Source organism: Protopterus annectens, chromosome 12.part0 (assembly GCF_019279795.1).
Source record: "Protopterus annectens isolate FY-2018-M chromosome 12.part0, PAN1.0, whole genome shotgun sequence".
Classification (NCBI taxonomy): domain Eukaryota; kingdom Metazoa; phylum Chordata; order Ceratodontiformes; family Protopteridae; genus Protopterus; species Protopterus annectens.
The window spans coordinates 437,702,641-437,723,089 of record NC_056746.1 but is presented as its reverse complement, the minus strand read 5'-3'; the positions used below and the strand labels follow the sequence as shown (position 1 = coordinate 437,723,089).

At 37.4% G+C, this 20,449-nt stretch overlaps 1 protein-coding gene across 2 annotated transcripts in view; it reads right to left on the bottom strand.

Moving 5' to 3' along the window:
* ELFN1 (extracellular leucine rich repeat and fibronectin type III domain containing 1) overlaps window positions 1–20,449 on the bottom strand; it is a 2,453,138-nt gene that overhangs the window by 28,148 nt on the left and 2,404,541 nt on the right. For both annotated transcript variants that reach the window (XM_044089550.1, XM_044089549.1), the window contains one exon: window positions 8,710–8,792. The gene's annotated coding sequence lies outside the window, so the exon portion shown is untranslated. The remainder of the gene's footprint in view (window positions 1–8,709; window positions 8,793–20,449) is intronic.

Sequence of the window (20,449 nt, the reverse complement as noted above, 5' to 3'; positions counted from 1 at the left end):
ACTGTATATATGTAAATATTTCATATACAAATAAAGGTCCCCCACTTTTTTCAATAGGTGTCATTGGATCCTTTATATGCACTTGAGCTATCACCAACACAAGCAAATGGGGCATCAGTTTAATGTTTCATCTGAAGGACAGCATACTCAGGGGTGCAGGATCCCACTTATGCTATACTGCAGTGTCACTAATTCAGCTGCCTGGTTTGGGAAGAGAAGCCACAGCCTTCTGCACCAAAGGCAATTTTACTACCTGTTGCTCCACTGATATTGGACAATTAGTTATTAAGGAGATCCACCCCTATTTGGGCCTGTCCTCCACTAGAAAATAGTTTATATCTCCTTTCACTGTCCTAACTCCCCACAATAAAATACCACTCTAGCTGTAGTGTATACAACAGCTCAGACATCTCTTTGCTTTACAGTTCCTGTCACCATGTTACTATACAAGTATGTGTCATAAATTAAGGAACACATTTCATGATGAATGGCCACAAAACTGAGTTCCCTAATCTTAACTCATTTATGCCAACAGTGTTTTTCATAAGGTGGCCTAAATCATGAGTGCAGCACTATTTGTGGGAGATTACCTGGGTGCACTGAAGCCAATAGTACTTGAAAGGCTGACCACACAGTGTAACTTAACTGTGGAACTGAATTTTTGGTATTCAGTGCCACAGTTACGTATACTGAATGTGAAAAAATTACTTCAAGACAAAAAAGAAATGCAGAATGCTGCCTAAAGTGCCAGATATGTGTCACGTGACAGTCACATATTCTATTTAGCCATATTTTTCCTTTTTTGCTTCAACCATTGTTTCCTATTCATGTCAATGGAATGTGGTAAGTACATTGTTTGCAATTGTTTTCAGTGGAATACAAATGTACAAAGCCAGGAATCAAAAGCAATCCCAGCTGTGACAAGTAAGACTCCAGTAAAAAGGATCGTTTTGTACAATCACAGAAACCAGAATTCAACGGAACATTAGCCAAAATGAGGAAAGACTTCATTTTCTGTCTCTGTATTGTTATTACTGCAATTACCATCAAGCACTTTGCTATAGCAATTACTGCCCGAGGCTCATGCATCTTGTTGGCACAGGCACCCCAATGCTCTCGGTGAGACACATACACACATTTGAAGGTAACCATTTGAAATGTTGGTAACCATTTTAGTGATTCCCAGAATTCTGAGACTGAATAGCCAAAAAAAATGACTTAAATATATTAAGTCAGAGATGGCCATTTCTCAGAATATAACACTGGGGGTGTGGGGAGCTTGCACCTCTGCAAAAAAGGAGTTAAAAGATGAGGAGTGATATTTGCTATTCAATCTTTTCCTGAATTTTGGGGGGATTTTTTCTGTATATCAGCACTCAGTGTTAAGAGTCCTGACATTTCAAAAGGGAGCCTAATCAAACACAAACAAACACACACTCGCATACACACATGGAATCATAGGATGTTACTAGGCTATTGACCTGAAGGTCATTTCAAGCCTATCTGTTTCATCCCAATATAATACCACAGATACTCTAGTCAGTACCCACAACTGTATTTAGTAATGACTGCACACACACACTCACACATACATACACACATGCACACACACACACAAACACACACATCCCCATAACTCTCAAATGACCACTTTACAAAAAGGCTATGATTTCCCATTATAATCTCCATGTCCCTAAAAATGCTAGACATTTGAGTTTCATACATCTGATTTAGCATTTGCAGCTTCTTGCTGCATAATAAGTTGTCCTATTACTTTTTAAGTGCAGTGAAGTAATATTTAAAAAGTATCCCTGTTGTCTAGTGTTACCCCCTATTACACTCAGTGCAAGCCCAGTTCAGATGTCATGTGGGGGGCTATAATAACATCCCCCACCCCGATCTCACAAATAAAAACTGCAAGGTCAAATTACCTCAGACAAGAGTAAATGCAGTTATTCCTACTTTCCTTTGTGTAGCCTTGAAGATATAATGCAAGTCTGGGGGGAGGTATAATGTGTGAAGTCTCCTACACGGGGTTTTCCACTTACACAAATGATGTTTTAAAATGTGCAATTTCATTCTCATGGTGCATTTGACATTCTCATCCATTTGTAGGCTCAGATTAACATTTCACATTTCAGTAATTTCAGATTCATAAGGTTCAAGATATGGAATCAATGTAAATATAGTGTTTTGGAAAAGTTTCTTTCCCATGCTGCATTCGTCATGCTAATTGTTTTTGTAGGCTGGGATTGGTATTTTTCCACTTCAGTAGTTTCAGATTCATAAGGTCCAAGTAGAACCACATAAATATATATATGAGAAAACCGCTGTGATAAATAATCAGTGCAGAAGTGTCTCCACTCAGTCCTATTCCAGTTGTATCGTAGCAGAGTTTACTTTTCATTGGCCTGTACACTCTTATCTGCTTTAAACTAGTCATATATGCATGTACCATCATTCTGCTGTGCTGGGCTTTGACATGAACAACTTGCCTTGACTTCTACAACTGGTTTTTATTATAGGAACAGTAAAACGACATTTGAGCATTGATGCACTCAATAAAGCATGTCTGTAGAAGTTATGGCACAATGCTGGACTGCATAAAAGTGCTCTTCATAATACCTGCTCCTTTCCTCCTATCCCTATGCCATTGTTTGCATTAATTGCATGGTTTCATTACCCCATTATATAACATACATCTCCCCACTTCTTCTTAGGTACGCCATGGTTCACCAACTCCTAAACCATCACAAAACATAAGCCACCTGCAACCTACTGAAGAACCACTGGTCAGCAATTTATCTGTGCCCTTTAGTGCTTTTTTAGGTAACGTTAGTCTACTCAGACTGAAAAACTAGTAAATATAAATTCCAGTTTGACTATTATCAAAGTAGAATCCTAAATAAGAAAATGTCCTCTCTTAAGCCCTTCCTAACTCTGGAAAATGTAGATATTTGTGTTATTACTGAAAACTGGTTTTTGAACAGAGGTAACATTCCCTCAACACCTGGCATCTCAGACTATGACTCATTTAAGCTCATACATGTGGACAGCAGTAATGTTAGTGGTAGCCTCTCTGTCTTTATCTGAAACTCCTTCAGTTCTAGACTAACTGACTAGGACAACATTGAACTTCTTCATAACCAAATATCAGTAAACAAGACCATATTCCACAGCCTGGCCAAGTACAGAACCCAGTCCACTGACACCCAAAAATCATGAAACATATCTTAATAAAGTACAGTCCCTCTACATTATCCTAAATGCCATATTTCTAGGGGACTTTAACTACTTTACCATAAAATGACACACTGACAACTCTACAAATAAATATGCACAATGTTTCCTTGATTTTATCATTGCAAACTGTTTTGATAAGTTTTGATAGCATCCTTCTACTACAGGCACAACATACTTCATTTTGTCCTTACAAACAATACCTCTTCTACCTCTAACCCATTGTTAAACAATGAGGGGTCAAATCTGATCACCAAATGTTGTTATTCACCATGCAATCCCAATGCAGGCCAACAATTAACCAAAACATCTTTAAAGACTTCTACAAGGCAGTCTCCTAGCCCTTAATGAGGGAATGAGATAATTAACAGTTCCTAACCCAGTGATGATCCTGCAGCAAATACCACAGCATATATCCAAAGTCTTTTACTCCCATTTCAACTTGTGCTTAAAGGGTCACACCCTATTCACTACTATGGTAGAACTCAACTATGACGAAAGTCTACAACAGAAAAAAAGCTCATAGTTCCTAAAATAGAAAAAAAATCAGTGTGTTCAAATCAACCTGAAAAGGTTTAACAAAACACTCACAAGATCAGATTCTGTAGTTTATTATGAATAAAAATCCCTACAGCAGTTAAAGATAACCACAAGGAATTCTTCAATTTTGTAAAGGACTTCAGAAATACTACCTGGCACTGCACCAAGTTTATTTCTAATGGTATCACCAGCTCAGTATTGCTGACATCCTTATAAATAAATTAATTTCCAACATTTTTCCTCTGTCACCACCAAACTTACAAATACAAAGTGTCTAGTACAGACCTCCCCCACCCTGAAAATTACCCCTAAAGAGGTAGGAAAAGTATGTGCCAAGACCACAAATACTAGCCCTGCATGTCCAGATAGCATATGGGTTGTTTTCTGGACAATGTGAAATAACCCTGTCAGATCTCCTCTTCCTCCTTAAACTATTCAGTCAGTGCCTTTCCATTCGGTACACACCAGAAGCCTGGAGAGCAGCTGCAATGGTTCCTCCATAAAAGAAGGTCCCACTATGGACACTTACAATTATAGACTTATCTGGCTCACTAGCATCCTATGGAGATCGATGGAACTTATCAATCATCTCATAAACAGGAACACACCAAATCCACTGGATACACCACACAGAGGAATCCACAATGTAGAAAACTTCTTTAATGAAGAACTGGAACACACAAGCGCTTTCGCAAAGTAACACTATGCTTCTTCAGGTGTAATAAAACATGAAATTGAGCAGCCTTTTATACAAAAGCTCTTGGCGCTCAGAACTGGCTAATCAGAACACTAATTGAATAATTATAGCATTCATGCTAAGCTAGTTTAAAGAGGTATCATTAACAAATTCAAAGATGTTAAACATAGACAAAAAAAGAGAATAAAAAACATATGAAAAAGCATGAATAAAAACAGTTAGCATAAAATGCGCCAAAATGCCTTAAAACAATTATGTCGTCACACCAAAAAACAGCAGCTTCTGGCGTAAGCTGACAGTGCAAGCCTGCTGAAAACTCAGAATTGCTTATAAAACAAAGCAGCAAGTGTCAGTGATCAAATACATAATATGGTCCACATTTCAAAAAGTTCACAAAATATGAGCAAAAGAACCACGAATACATTAATAAAATCATCTCATAAACAGAGACACAGGGAACTTTCGATTCCTAGACTCAAACCAATTTGGATTTATAAAAGGTAGATTATACCTAATGAATGTATTTAATTTCATTGAAAGATCCACTAAAGTAATGCATAAGAGTAATTCTGTACTTACAGCTTACCTCAGTTTTGGTAAGGCTTTTGTTTGACACTATTTCCACTCTGACATCATTGACAGACTGGGTACATTTAATATAAATCCTTATGTAACCCACTGGATTGCCAACTGACTTGCAGGTAGACATCATTCTATTAGAATTAATATTACAATATTCCCTAAGAAACTTGTCAGCATCAGTTCCCCTCAGAGCTCTGTTTTGGGACCACTTCCATTTAGCATCTATTTCCCTGATGCCAGTTATGACATTGATGGCCCCTGACTAACCAAGTTCACAAATGACTGCAAGCTTGGACCTATCATCAACTCTTCTAAAGACACTCAGATCCTCCAAGTAGGCCTATCTCAGACAAATGTGTGGTGTTGGGTTCAAAGTCTAAAGCTGAGAGACAAGTAATGCTCCATCATTCACTTTGGGAGAAAAGCACTTACATATAACAACTATTTCAAATCTTGGGACCCACTTTACTGAGTCCCAAAACATGGAAACCGAAAAGACAAAAAGAATAACTATTTTGCGTATATATATATATATATATATATATATATATGAAGATTGCTATTCCCTTTTCCCTTTTCACAGAGGTACAGTGATCTTGGAATTGGTATATGTAAGTTTGGAGGGTATGGGAGTGCCTGCCCTCCACACTAGGGGTATCATGGGGCTAGTCCCTTTGCAAAAAACAAGTTTAAAGGATTAGATTAAAAGTTGTAATATAATGTTCAATAGTTGTTCTTCCCCTGTATTTTAAGTTTTTTTTTTTTTTTGATATCTTGGGACATGGCAATGCAAGTCTTAAGATTTCAAAAGGGAGCCCTCTCACACATTTACCATATAAATGGATACTATTATTAAAGATCTTCATGGATAATTAACTGTCCTTTAATCAGCACATATCCTCTGTTAATAAGAAAGCTTTCTACCTCCTCCAACTAATTACTAATGGTATTCTGCTCCAGGTCAAAAGAGGGCGCAATTCCACACTGTTCATCTCTCATAAGGCCTATACTAGAATATAGTGTGCCTTTGGTATGTATCTGCTCAAACACCTAACTTAACTTGAAAAAGTCCACCATTTCCACACTAAATAAATCTTGTGTGTGAGCTCCCTTAGTTTCTGAGCTTACCTAAAAACCCTGTCTCTCTTATCTGTCTCCTACAGACTCCTAAGGGATGATCTATGCCTGGCCTACAGTGCTGTAAATTTTATTTTATTTTCGCATTTGTTTACCATTTGTCACAGCTGATTATGTGCAGGTACTTCTCTGCTTAATCAACTAAGTATGCATAACACTAGTAGAAGCACACATACGAGATCAAAGGACCTAGATCCATACTGCAAAATAAACAAGATTTTTTGGCATGACAGGTATGTCTCCCAAAGAATTTCTCAGCTCTGAAACAATCATTTCCTGAAAATCTTACCCCTCACTATCTTTAAATCTAGAAAACATGGATGAGAAACTGCAAATTTAGCTCCAGAATAGCCTCAACCCAATTCCTTGGGGACATGGGGAATAATACACTGGATGTACCAGCAATTGGATTTCAGTGGATAAACTTAGAAAGGTTTAACCGGGTAATTGCCTAGTAACAACCTGTGAACCTATATGCTCATGTTTTTGTTAGCAAATCAATTTATTCAGTAATGTGTAACACAATATCTTAAATTCTTCACTAGTAAATACATCATTACCGTTCTACTGAGTAAAGTGTTTTTCAGCAAGCAGATTATACTGGCTCTGTCTCTCTGCAATTAATCTTTTTAATCCTTGACTATACACCCATAAACATATATTATCCTTTCCATAACATTTTCCAAAAATAAACCTATGAGGAAGATTATTAATACTTAGACTTATCAAAATAGTTAAGTATCCAGAATGAACAACGTTCTTTTTTTCCAAGTATTACTAACATGCTGCCTGGCCTGTTACTATACAATACGGTTTAGCCCCTTTTATTTCTTTAACAATCTAACATACTATTCCTTTACAAAGTTTCTTCTACTGCTAACTGAATTGTGATTACTTTTAATACTGCATACTATAATGGCTGAATGCATTGCATAGTGAAAGCTTCTATTCATGATTGCAGAATTATAACTTCCTGAAATAATGCTGATGTATTAGGTGGACTGATATTTGATGAATTAAAACTAATAAGAAGCTGTATTCAAGCCATTTTAGTGCATCTAGAATGTAATTGACTTCACAATATTATATGTGCAGCTCTTAGTAGCACAGTGCAATATGAAAGTCTACAGCACAGTTCACATTAGAAAGCTAATGCCATATAGGCAATGTAGTGTGAAACTGTGGAGCCCTGACTGTGGTACAGGAGAATCAGGTCCTATGAGGGGATCCCAGTCCTTGAGGAGTTACCCCTGAAGGGGAAGGGAATGAATGGTATCTTCCTGACTTGCCTTTTGTGTGGGAAAGGAAAGATATTTTGAGGAAGGACTATGGCCAACATTGGTGTAACAATAGGTAACACATTGGCAAGCAACTTTCAACCTTCCATTTCCAGATTGTGGAATATTACCTCATCATGTGGAAAAAGTAGGCAAAATGTGGATCACTACCTCATAATGTGGAACAAGTTGGTGAACTGTGGAACACTCACTAAAACTTATTAACAGCTTTAACTAAGAAGCTCACTGGATGGTTAAAATGTGTTTCTTTACTCTTATAAGATGCTCATTTAATTACTTAATATGATACAGTATTATGTATCATGGATATCTCTTAATAAAATTCTTAGCACTGAAGGTATGGAAGACCTTTTCAATGTGAAAAACAAGGAAATTTTAAGACTCAAAATGAGGAACATTCCTCATAATGAGGTAGACTTGACAGGTATACATTGTCTGTAGTCATAGCTCTTCAGAGACATAACAGCATACTGGACATGCGGCAAGACAAAGGACAGGGACATTAAACCAAAATGTCCAAACCAGACAGCTTGCTTCTACCCAACTGCCACCCCAGCTGACAATGTGGCATCAACCAGTCAATGGGGTGTGGTGAACAGGTCAAAGAGTGAGGAGGGAGCTGTATTGTCAAGGACAGAGAGAGGACCAGAAAACCTGAATTAAAAAAGAAAAAAACATAAGAAATATGATGTCATGAAACTGAATTAAATAGCAACTAAACAAAACAGAATGTTATAGGTGTTTTGGTAGTTGGACTGGGGGGGAATCTAGCCTTACTGGACCATCCATACCTCCTACTAAAATATTCTTAGATTTGTGTTATGCATGATTGAAATTAGCAATATCCTTAGCTTCATACAAAATAAGTGCAGCACTCATCATTGAGGTGACAGGACTTAAGAGTGAAAATATCTACGTATGTTAGTCAAGGATATAGTCCTGCTCATAATGTAATAAATGATTGAATGTTGCATCCTGTTGCAAAAATATATACTATATATTCTTTTATTTCCACTTGTCCTTTTATAAAAACATATATTACATATTTCTTAATTTCCATCTTAATGTGTTTAAATGTTCAGTGACATAATATCAGTGCATTCTAAACATCTGACTTATTTATAATGCATTTAACTTCATGTTTTAACAAAAGCAGTAGAATTTCAGTGTATAAAGCTTAGCAAGCATTTATAAAGTGAAGGCATTTGTACCTACCTTCCCTGTTTATATACGGGTCTTTCCGTACACTGTCTGCTCACTGTACTCCCGAAAACTTGTGTACTTTAAAAGAACTTACGCTGTAAATAAAGAATAATGACATGTCAATAAAACAAATATCCAAAGAGTATGTTTTGGTACATGCGTTAATGTGGGATTTACCTTTATGTTGTTTAACATTCAGTCATTTAAAATGTTCTCAGAAGCAGCAGAACTATTAAAGGTAACAGCATATTTTATTTCACACATATCTGATCCACCTGATTAACTCACTTATCTCAAACTGTAATTCTCCTTACCACACAATTACTCATCTAAACCCACTACTCATAATATAGTCCTTTACTACGACCATAATTTCATGACTTCTACTCTTCCTGCTTTAACTATATTCTCTCTTTTCTATTTCACTTATGTAGCTGTACACATATTTTGTTTTTCTATGGTTACTCATAAGTGTAAACCTATGTTATTTGTATACTGTACACTGTTTTATTACATTATGATGTAACCCAGGCTGTAACTGTAATCGGTCATTAATCAGTACTCTACCCAGGGAAACACATTTATATAAATAAGTACAACAGCTATAAATATGTCAATCGTTCCAATATAATTTTGTTTATAAACAAAGAAGGTATACTATCTGTACAAAGAGTTCTATTTATTTTAGCATAAGAAATGCTTACCTCTGACCATCTACATGCCATTTTTGAGTTGTTGTTCTGATCCTTTGATACTGATGCATTAATCTATTTATTGATCCATTGTTATCATAGATTTATATAATAACAAATGACTGTGTTCACAAGTGGTACTGCGGCTCAGAGACTGTAAGCTCTGGCTATGTTATAGATTACTTAGATTCAGGTACTGGTGCAGATACCGCAGAAAGAGGACAGAGGTTGGAGGGAGCAAATTATTACCACTGGTTTGGCCATCAAGGGGTAGGTTTCAGCTTTGTTAATTTACAAAAGTAAGGCCAAAACGTATGCTCCATATGTAAGGGATCTCAGTAACATGAGTCCAGCATGAGTCTTGTTAAGGAGCTCCCACAAATACTTCTAGTCCAGTATGAGAGGTATGTACCCCTCCTGCCTGTCAGGCTACAGAAGAATGAGTGAATGAATGAGATCTCATAACCTCCTATAGGATGATGGTTTTGTCCAGGATGCAGTTAAAAGTCTTTCTTAATCTTTTTCCATGAAGCTGCACAAAGCAGAAAACCTAAAAACAGCGTACTGCTCAAGTGTGAACCCATTGTGAAGCTCAAACAAATATGATACAAGCAGTTTTGAATTGTGCAACAGCACGTAACAGTACAAACCATTAACCTAGTGTTGTTTTATTAACTTGAAGTAGAAAGGAAAACATTGACCCTTTTCCCAGGATCCTCTACATTCCTTGCACTTGCCACTGCCACTGAACCAAGAAGGAGTCTGTGAACAGGTAGGTAACTGGATTCCCCAACTACAACTGTTTCTCCTTTCAATTAAGAACCCTCAACAATGATGATTTTAAATACACAAGCATCCAAAGAAAGCAGTACATGAATATTGTGCCTCTAGAACACTATATATTGATCAAAGCAATACCCTGACTGACTTCAAAGTTAATAACTAGATGGGCAGTTATAAATTCATTCCAGAATATACTAGGTAGTCTTTCTAGATTATCCTAGGTAGTCTTTCTAGTCATTGTAAATAAAGGGTTATTTGGCTAAGCTCTTAATCATCATAGAGACTGCTTGTCTGGTATCAATATTAATTTAAAGGGGCTTTGTTAAAGTTAGGACAAGTTTGGATCATCTGCACTCCTTGACCAGGATGTGGAACAAAACATTTATAAAATGTTATTCAGGTTATGTAAACTGAATTGAAAATATTAACTCCACAATGCAATTGCTTTATTCCACAGATGTAAAAAGATACAGAAAAGAGAATAAGAACTGTATAAATAGAATATGTGAGAGTCTGAGTTTTGTGATGCATGAACCATCTAGTTTATGCTGTTTGTGCATTTGCTGTTTCAGAGTAGTCCCTTCAGGCTTTATGCAGGCCCACAATGGGGGAGGGGGTCTCTTTAAGGGTTCCTATCAGCATTTTGAATGTTGAAAATGACAAAGTTAATATAATCGAACTGAACTGTTCGAAATCTCTGAAGAGCAAACTGAGGGAACATTGATTTCTTTCCCAGGGAAAGAAATCGATGGGCCATCATCAGAGTTTGCTATTTCCTCCACTATTTCCTCCACTGTGGTGCAGTCTCAGAGTTGGTATATTTAAGTAGGGGGGTGTGGGGGGGCATAGCCCCCCACATTGGGGGGTGCGGGGGTCAACGCCCCCCCACTTCTGTCAGTGCTTAAAGTATTGACATTTTTTTGTTTTTTGCAAGGAACACCGATTTCTTTTCCTGGGAAAGAAATCGATGTTCTGTCAGTTCGCTCTTTTAAGATTTCGAACATTTAAGTTAGATTAAATTGCATTTGATGTTTTCAGCATTCGATATGCTAATATAGACCGCTCTTTAATTGTAAATAGCACCTAATACTTTATGTAGACCAAAGAATAAGCAGACAAGCCTATCACACCTGGGACACCCCAGGATATCATGCAGTAGAGTGCTTGTTATAGAATCTTGAATTTCTTCCTTCCCCATATGACCCACATTGCCAGTACATGTATCTTCCTCATCCACAAAGATAACCCTATCACCAGTCTAGGCAGTTATAGGCCCATTAGTGTCACATATCATATATGTAATGCTATTGGTACATGGAGTAATAAGTAGAAGAGTTTTGGACGGAACACCACATTCAAGGTATTTATCTATCTGAAAAGAGACAGAAGCTGCATCTTTTATTGGTGCACCAGTATGAATGAACCATCCCAAAAAGATTTAAATTTAAATCCTGCAATTTGTTTACTGAGGGGTCAGTAAAGATATTTGGGTGTTTGGGGGGCTTGCAACAGCAATTATAAGGGGAAGGAGGAAATAATACTCTTCAAGTTGTCAGTTTTGAATTGCATCTCTGACTTACTTTGGTTCACCTTAAGGCCTCAAAATTGTCCACACCAAATAAACACCTGACAAAGTGAAGGAATATCCTTCTCAGGAGCCTCAGGTAAAATGAAACAGATATCTGCAAACAGGAACATGTGAAGTTCAAATCCAGTGGTGCTCTATTCCCATCTTATTTACCAGTTACTTAATATAACAGGTTAGGATTTCTATGGCAAACAGAAAAATAAAATGGAGACAGTAATCATCCTTGCTTTGTACCCATAAGTAAGTAAAAGAGGGATAAGATGGTAGGTTTGGTCAAAAAAAGGGTCAAATTAGGAAATGTAAAGAGTCTAAACAGCTCTTCTTGGAATGGAGTCCAAAGCAATGTAAACTTTTCCTCAAATAAGACCACTTACTAGAACCAAACGTATTTTCACAATTACTGAAAAGAGCTACTGAAGGAGAATAATAAAGGTTTTAGGCCTACATGTAGGTGATCAAGGACTGCAAATGATCCAAACATGTGTAACTCTCATATTCATGGATTAGCTGCAGTAAAAAAGACTGCAGCCTTGTAGCTATGAGTCTGCCACAGACTTTTGCCTCATTGTTAATGATGGATATCGGTGAGTCACTTCCAACTTTATAGGTTTTACTCAGCTTGTCCAGAACTATCATTCTTGATTCACTAGAAGATGTAGGGTCTGTCATTATTTAAATATATGCTAAAACAGGTACATATATATGGTATTACATCCTCTTCCTGCACTTTATATCAGCTTGCTGAGAGGTAGAGAAGCCCAAGGGTTTCCCACAGGTCAACAAATGTAAGGATCTATTTTTTCTATTCTAGCCTGAAATCAACCTCTAATGTAAAATACCTCCTGGAATGAGAGGGAGGTTCAAACCCTTTAAAAATGGATCTAAGTCTGTGTTCTCAGCCTGTATGTCGGTATAGTATTAACATGAATAATAGTCTTAAAAGGTGTTACTAACATCCTATGAGCTGGTGAACAGCTCCCCCCAGATGTGCTGTATGACTGCAGTGTTGTATTTATTTTACCTACACTTTAACTAGCATGCCATCTATTTTCCCAGCTGACTCCCAAGGGCCCTGACCTGAACAGCAGTATGCTTCATCAGTGGCCTCATACAGCCTTGGTTTAATATCTGTATGCATTTCTCTAGAGATGCTTGAACAGAGTTCCAGTAATTTACTATTTTTATCATGCCTTTAGCATATTAACATCTTTGCAGTATTACTCAATTCCCAACTCTCCCGCCATGTAGTTCTCTGCACGCAATCAAGCAGATTACACTCAGAAACTGTGCCTGCTTCAATTTTTAGCACTCCCACTGTGTCCTCATGTCATTTACCGATATTATTACCCACTCATAGTCTGAGAATGGCATACCTCTCAACTTGTTAGTGCAGAAAACCTGGACAAAGCCAAAAATAATGGGGGACAAAGGTCCAAAAATAGGGACAATTTTAAATACTGCTCTTGTAAACTTACAAGGTTGATAGGATAACAGCTTTTGCATCAGCATGCATTTTCTGAAGGCTTTGAAGCCTGAAACTCAATCTTCTGTCATTATGTAGTGACTTTTTAGTGATTTTCCAGAAAACTTCAAATTTTATGAGGAACAGACTAAAAATATGAGGCCAAAATCTGGACATTCTGGAAAATCTGAACAGTTGAGAAGTACGGAAAATGGTCAGGTTAAAACCCATATCTATTCAACATAACACATTAGCATAGATGAAATTTCCCATAAGTCTAACCCGCCTCCCCTGATGGCATGTTAAATGCATGGTAAATGCAAGCTTCCTTCAGCCATGCAGCCAATGCTAGCTTAATATCTGATATAATAGTCTTTCGGATTTTATACATTTCAGTGCAGGATAACAACCAGTCTAAAACACATCATAATGTGATATTAAAATTGTGACCTGCTATATTGTCCATATTAAATGGCTTTTAATCAGGAAATACTCAGAAATAATTATGGAGAATCCACATTTGGCCATAAATTGCACGTTTTATATATTGCCCATTATTGGAATTTATATTGCCTAATATCCACCTGCCAGAATTACCCTTCTCGGTTCTGTTTTCCAATGCACACACTAATAAAAATAGCTTGCTCTTTTTTCAAGGAACATGCTTGGCTATATTCTACAGGTCATTATGCAGATCTTTAGGCAGCAAAAAGATTTGTTTACAGCTTTACTTTTTGGTGAACAATAATATCAACCTAGTGAGAAACAGAAAAACAATGAAAATCAATTATTTTCACTTCAGAATTTAGACCTCTAACATCAGCTGTAAGAGCATTAAATTGTATCATACATTGAGTTGCTAATTATTAACTCCATGGCAATGAACTAAGATCTAGCATAATGTTTTTTAGATTATTAAATAGAAAATTAACTGAAACAATCAGAGTACACACCAACTATAATGCATACCTTTGGCTATGTAGACACCGACAAAAACAGCACAAGAACAGCACACAATGCACATGTTACTAGCACTTACTTAACTCTGGATGCAATCAGGTCAACAAAACAAAGCACTCAGTACATGCCCAAGTAACTTAGAAGTCTTCACCTTCTGCTTGCCTTTACACTATTTAACTTATTAATTTAACAATGTTCACATTACCAGATTTCTTATAGGGTTTCTCTGAAAAGGAACCATGCACAGGGTTAGCTATTCTACAACCTAGAGAGTTGGAATTCAGGTTGACATATTGAGAAATTTCACCATCTCACTGAATCTCCATGCCCTTCACAGTTTCTATCTCATTTAATTTGGCATTTTTGTTAGAAACTGGCACTACAAGCAGCTTCCTAGTTGTAAATTTATGCAATAATTTCTCTGGGCTGCAGGTATTATCAAACTAGATGTAAGAAGCGATATATTTATTCCCTTCTTCTATGTTTGTAAGTCCAGGCAAAGCTGCAAACTTTCCCAACATACATGCAGCCCCAATCTCTCTGCAGGACTAGTACCCAAAGTTGCCAGAGACTCTTCCATATGGATACTGGAACATGTTGCAGAGAGAACTTAGGGAACTGGAAAACCACTTCTGGAGTTGATAAATGCTTCCATTGTAGTTCCCAAATTATTACCAGTATTGCAGGACATCAAAAATAAGAAGGAAGTTAAAAGCAAATAAAAAAAAAAAATCAAAGAATTGAGGTCTGATAACCGAGCTTCCTTACTTTGCAAAGGTCTTGCTGCATTGTATGACTGTAGAAAAAGTCCTGGCATAATTAATTTTTATGTCCCAACAACTGAAATACCTTCTCCTCTCCATTCACAAACAAGAACAACTCATTGCGTCTGTAATCCAGTAGTCTGAAAATAATCTATATAGAATGCTGTGATGAACATGGAAGAGGTTTTATTGAGTGGTGCACCCTCTTGACGAGTACCCTGCATGGTAGATACAAAGCAGCTTGCAGAGATTTTTGTAAGAACTGTGCAGTATTCACTTACCTGGTGTCCTCTTCTAATCCAGCCAGCCACAAGTTATTCCATCTCAGATGAGACTAAATTTCCTGGACTGCAACAAAATTATTTGTGCATGGAGATCCAAGACCATGTATTTTTTTATCTTGTAGGTGGGTGGCATGAAGCAAGGCTGAAATTTTTAAAAATGATGTCTTGGTTACCCATACTTGGCTGTCCTCTTTAATTTGCTCAGGTGGCGTCTTTAACCCTTGCTGTATCAGTGAATACTTTGTTTAGTAAAATAAGTAGTTCTCCAACCTACTATCCAGACTGTGAATACAGCATCTAAGTTATTAACTTAACTGGTTCAGTTGCATGTGCTGCTACCTCTTCTTGGATTCATGGACAACCAGGTTTGGTTGTCTACCTGAGATCTTCAACACTGTCTTTGGACATTAAGAATGAAAGAGCCCTCTTATATAGCAAGTCCATGAATTCATTTAGTGTGCATGAGTGCTTGGAGTGAGCAAGTCTCTTGGCCATGTTACTGCTGGTCAGCTCCATCCCTCCCCCATTAACAGATATTTTTTTCAGTAACAGATTGACAATCTTCCACCTACAAGCAAGGGGAAAGTCAGCATTTATAAAAAAGGACTGTACACAAACGTGGTAATATTCCCGATCAAGGAGTTCAAGTTCAACTTTATTAAATTGCCAGAAATCTAGGCACTGTACAAATACAATAATTATAAATAAAAAATGAAATACAACAAAAATATAAATTAAGGCTGAAAGAAGAATAAATTAAAATTACAAGTTAAAAGACAAGTGCAACAAACCCTGAAGAATTACCACATTTACTTTTCTCTTAAAATGTGGACACTAACTCCTCTCCAAGAAATGAGATTTCATTTCCTTCTTGTTCAAAGGGCTGCTTATAGTCAGCTGGATTGATTCAGAACTCATTTCACAGATGCAGACATGGGCATTCACACCATTCTGTATATATCAGTATTCTTTCACAATGCCTTTTAAAATCCAGTCTCACCTGACTAATTCATAATTCTAACAACTTGCACTGCCCTACTTCTGTGACATTTGAAGAAAAAAAGAAGGTAGTCTTACGTAAAGGCTCTCTATCTCACTAAGTCAGAGTGAGTTTATTTGAGGTTAAATGACATGACCTACTTATTCTTCCACTGCTGTGACATCCTGTAGTCCCCTTTATGACTCCTAGTAATGCTGCAGGCAAAATGGAATTTACTGTCTGCTGATGCTCTCCGCCAGATATAAATTTCTCACCGCTGCAGGTCAATTAGCACTATTGCCAGAATCCCAGCACTCACTTCACACACAGATATATGCATCCCACTACACTCTGTTCCATAACGCTAGCTCACTACTTATTCTTTTGCGAATATTTCATGCGATTGTTTTAAGAACTCTGGATCTCAGAGTCTATAGCATTTTCACTTGCATATGATCTTACTCTGTATGCCTACTGTTCTGCAATTTGCCTTGGCATCAACATTTATTAAATCATTCTGGTCGCATCCACTGGTCATGTCAAGCCTCCAAGGTAAAAATGTTAATGTCTGAACAGTTCCCAGATTAGAATTTCCTGATTTTCTTCCAGATTTTTCTGCTCTCTTCTGTGTACTGTACACACAGTACTGTACGGAGTTATTCAGATGTGGTTCAGGGTGTATTAAGTAACACAGTAAGCAGAATGCACGTTTATCCCTGCCAAACTGTGCACTGCAGGAAACAGAACATATATTGCTATTGGGAATATCAGACCAAACTGGCTATGTGTCATTATAGTTTAACATATCATTATAGTTTAACATATGCAGTTTATTGCTTGCTATTTTTCATGAGTTTACTTACTAAATGTGCCTGCAACCTTCAATGTGTCCCATTGTGTTTCTGATTTCTATTGCACTGTTTACTGGACGTTATTTAACATGGGTAATGCCTGAAAATTGGTCTTCTCATGGTGTGGCAAACGTGGGAACAATAAACACTTAATTACATATATTGTGGAATATTAAAGGCAGCCGAGACAGCAGTCTTATAAAAACATTACAGTTTATTATATAAAGATATAAATATGCATGTACTTTCCAATATAAAAGTCATATGGCTTAAAAAGGGTTCACAGCAAACACCTTCAGTACAACTCCATACACTTGGAATCAGCCTCATTCAGTAGGCCTTCCTGTCACTTGCACTCTTTGTCTATCTGACACTCTCTCAGTATCTAAGTAACTCTATTTTTAGATTCCTCTAACAGGAACAATCTTCAGCTTTCCCTTGGTATCTTCTTCCGGGTCATTCATTAAGTCTGCTGTCCCTTTTTCAAAGACACTGCTATGGACATCAAATCTCCAACCCAGAAGGGCAAACAACACTCTTCATGGGCTTACCTCAATTCCCCCTATATTTATACATTAATTGTTTAACCAACTCTAGCTGATACAGTAACGTTCCACACTGCTCTGTGCAATATTTACATCTAAAGTGATAGCAACACTTTTCTGGCAAAAATAGCAAGCGGACTTTTCTATTCTTAAATATTTTTTTTTTTATTTGACTTATATTTTTAAAAGAAATACAATTTCTTTACAACAGCAATCCTAATTATACACTTCACACACAAAATAGAGCACTATTTAATAATATTTACACCAATATGGATATCTTATTTGGGAGGATCCACAATGGTAAATGACATCTGACCCATCCCAGCTTGAGTTCATCAGTTTTATGTACTCCGCGTGCCGCATAAGCCCTCAACAGGCCACCCATATTGTGGTGGGTTGAGTCATGCAGATGCTGTACTTTAAATCTCCATGATCCAGTTAGTGCAGTTCCTGTCTTCTGTAATCATTTTAGTATTTCATTAACCCTAGCTAAAAGGAAACTATCACTGTCTGAAATATTGTTCTCATTCTTGAAATCACTAGACACCCCACTTGTTTTACTAACTTTTGAGTCTAACACTGCAGGGTTGTTGCACATACTTATCCTTTTTTATCATTATTTGAGTAATTTCATCACTGATTCCTGTACAGCCATTCACTGTGACTTTGGCATTCTGTAAAGGTTTAAGTTAATCTTATAGCATCCTGATAGCCATGAGGGGGCGCTGCAGCAAAGCTTAATGAGACTAACTCAGTCAATAAAGGATAGATGGAAGTAAACCATTGAATATGGTGAGGAATTAGGGTTCTGATGCCAGACAGCCCTTAAAAGAGAAAACATTTTATTTTGTCTAACTTTAGTTTAAATAGTGCTTGATCTGTATACCTGCATCGCACAGGTCAGTTTACTTTCTTCATTAGCGTTACTAGTAGATAATTCCAGCTGATATAATAATTAACTTCTTTGTTTCCAAGCATAAGGTACAGGTTTAGATCTTAACCATGGGTGCGATGCCTGTGTAGACTTTGTATGTTCACTCAGCTACTCTGTGGGGACCTTTGCACCTCCCAGAAACATGCTGGGTATTTCCATTTTAAACTCACCCAAAACTGACTGGAGATGTGGAGAGAAACACAGACTCTAGGTGGTACCCATCCAGGGAAGAGTTGTGTAGACCAACAACTTTATGCATTGACTGTGATGAGCAGCTTTCTGTAGACTGGAGAATATAGATCACAGACCACATGCTAAGCCATGATGTGCCATATCACCTCCCACAGCAGGGCAGTGATATAGATTACAGACTGCAGACTGCATGCTATGCCATGACATGCCATATCAATTCCCACAGCAGGGCAGTGATGGTGAGGAAATGAGTGCATTCAGGCAACATGCATTCAGGCAGCAGTTATAGGACCAGCTAGATAAAGCAAGACAACATGAGTTGGCAATAATGGAGGACCTGAATGCTGTTATTCGGAAACTCAGAAAAGGATGCATGCTGAATGCTGTTATTCGGGCACTCAGAAAAGGATGCATGAACTGCTTGGGTCCACATTGGAGGGGCAACGTGAACTTATGTCTGTTAACTCCCTTGAATTTGTTTAACATAATATTCAGCAAGGCAGACAGTGACAATATCACATACAGGAGTAGCTAACATGAAACTCAGGTAGAGTTTGCCCTAGTAAGGAAAAGTCACTGAGATAGAATTTAGGTAGAAGTTATCAAAAGAAAGGAGGAGTGCAGGAAAAAGTGGAGATAAAGAAGATAGACCCGGCTAAGAGGGAATACTGCTTGGCTAGCAAACAGTCTCAGGGAGAAGTTGAAATAGCAAGGAATAATGCATTAGACGAACTCCACCAGCTTCTAGAAAGTGACTCAGCAGATGGCATATGTAAGTTCTATCAGGCTGCAAAGCAAAGACAAAAAAATAAAGATGACAGTGTCATCAGACAGCATCCATAAGGGATACCAGCAACAACCTGCTCACTAGATCAGACAGCATCCATAAGGGATACCAGCAACAACCTGCTCACTAGTCTGTAGGACATCAAAGGCAGATGGAAGAATTGCAAATAGCAGCCTCTTAGTGAAGAAAAACTCCAAAAGCTGTGCTGCCACAGACACAGTCTATGATGGATGAGAATGGAAAGCCCGACATAGATGAGGTAAGAAGAGCACTAAGAAAAATGAAGTCAGGGAGGACAGCAGGCTCAGATGAGGTCACAGCACACATGACTAAAATGTTATATGAGTTGGATGGAAATGGCTCCGGAGGGTACTCATACCACAATACAGACACATGCAAAGAGATGATGACATCATAGCAGAAGCCTGAGTAGCTCAAGTTGCAAAGAAGCTTAAAGGAAACAGATTACAGTAGTCCAGAAAACATGTGCAGGAAAACAGGACACAAACTGGTGAAAAAAGATTTGGGACAGACAGGAAGAAGACAAGTAGAAATATGGGCGTCCAGCAAAGAGATGGAAGTTTTGTGCATAAGAAGACCTGTGACAGTCAAATATGACTGTCTGTGAAGGTAGCAGAATGACAATGAATCAAGAGAGAGATGGTGAAAGTTAATGCAACATCCTGACCCCAAGTAGAAGTTTGATAAAAGGGGGCTGTTGTTGATAATGGTAATAATGATAATAATATAGACTGTATATCTATATCCATCTCTCTCTCTCTCTCTAGATATATATATATATATATATATATATATATATATATATATATATATATATATATATATATATATATATTTATAGGGTCTATATTACCAGCTCAAACAAACTAAAATGCAAATACCATTTCAGTGACATATATGTGTCAAA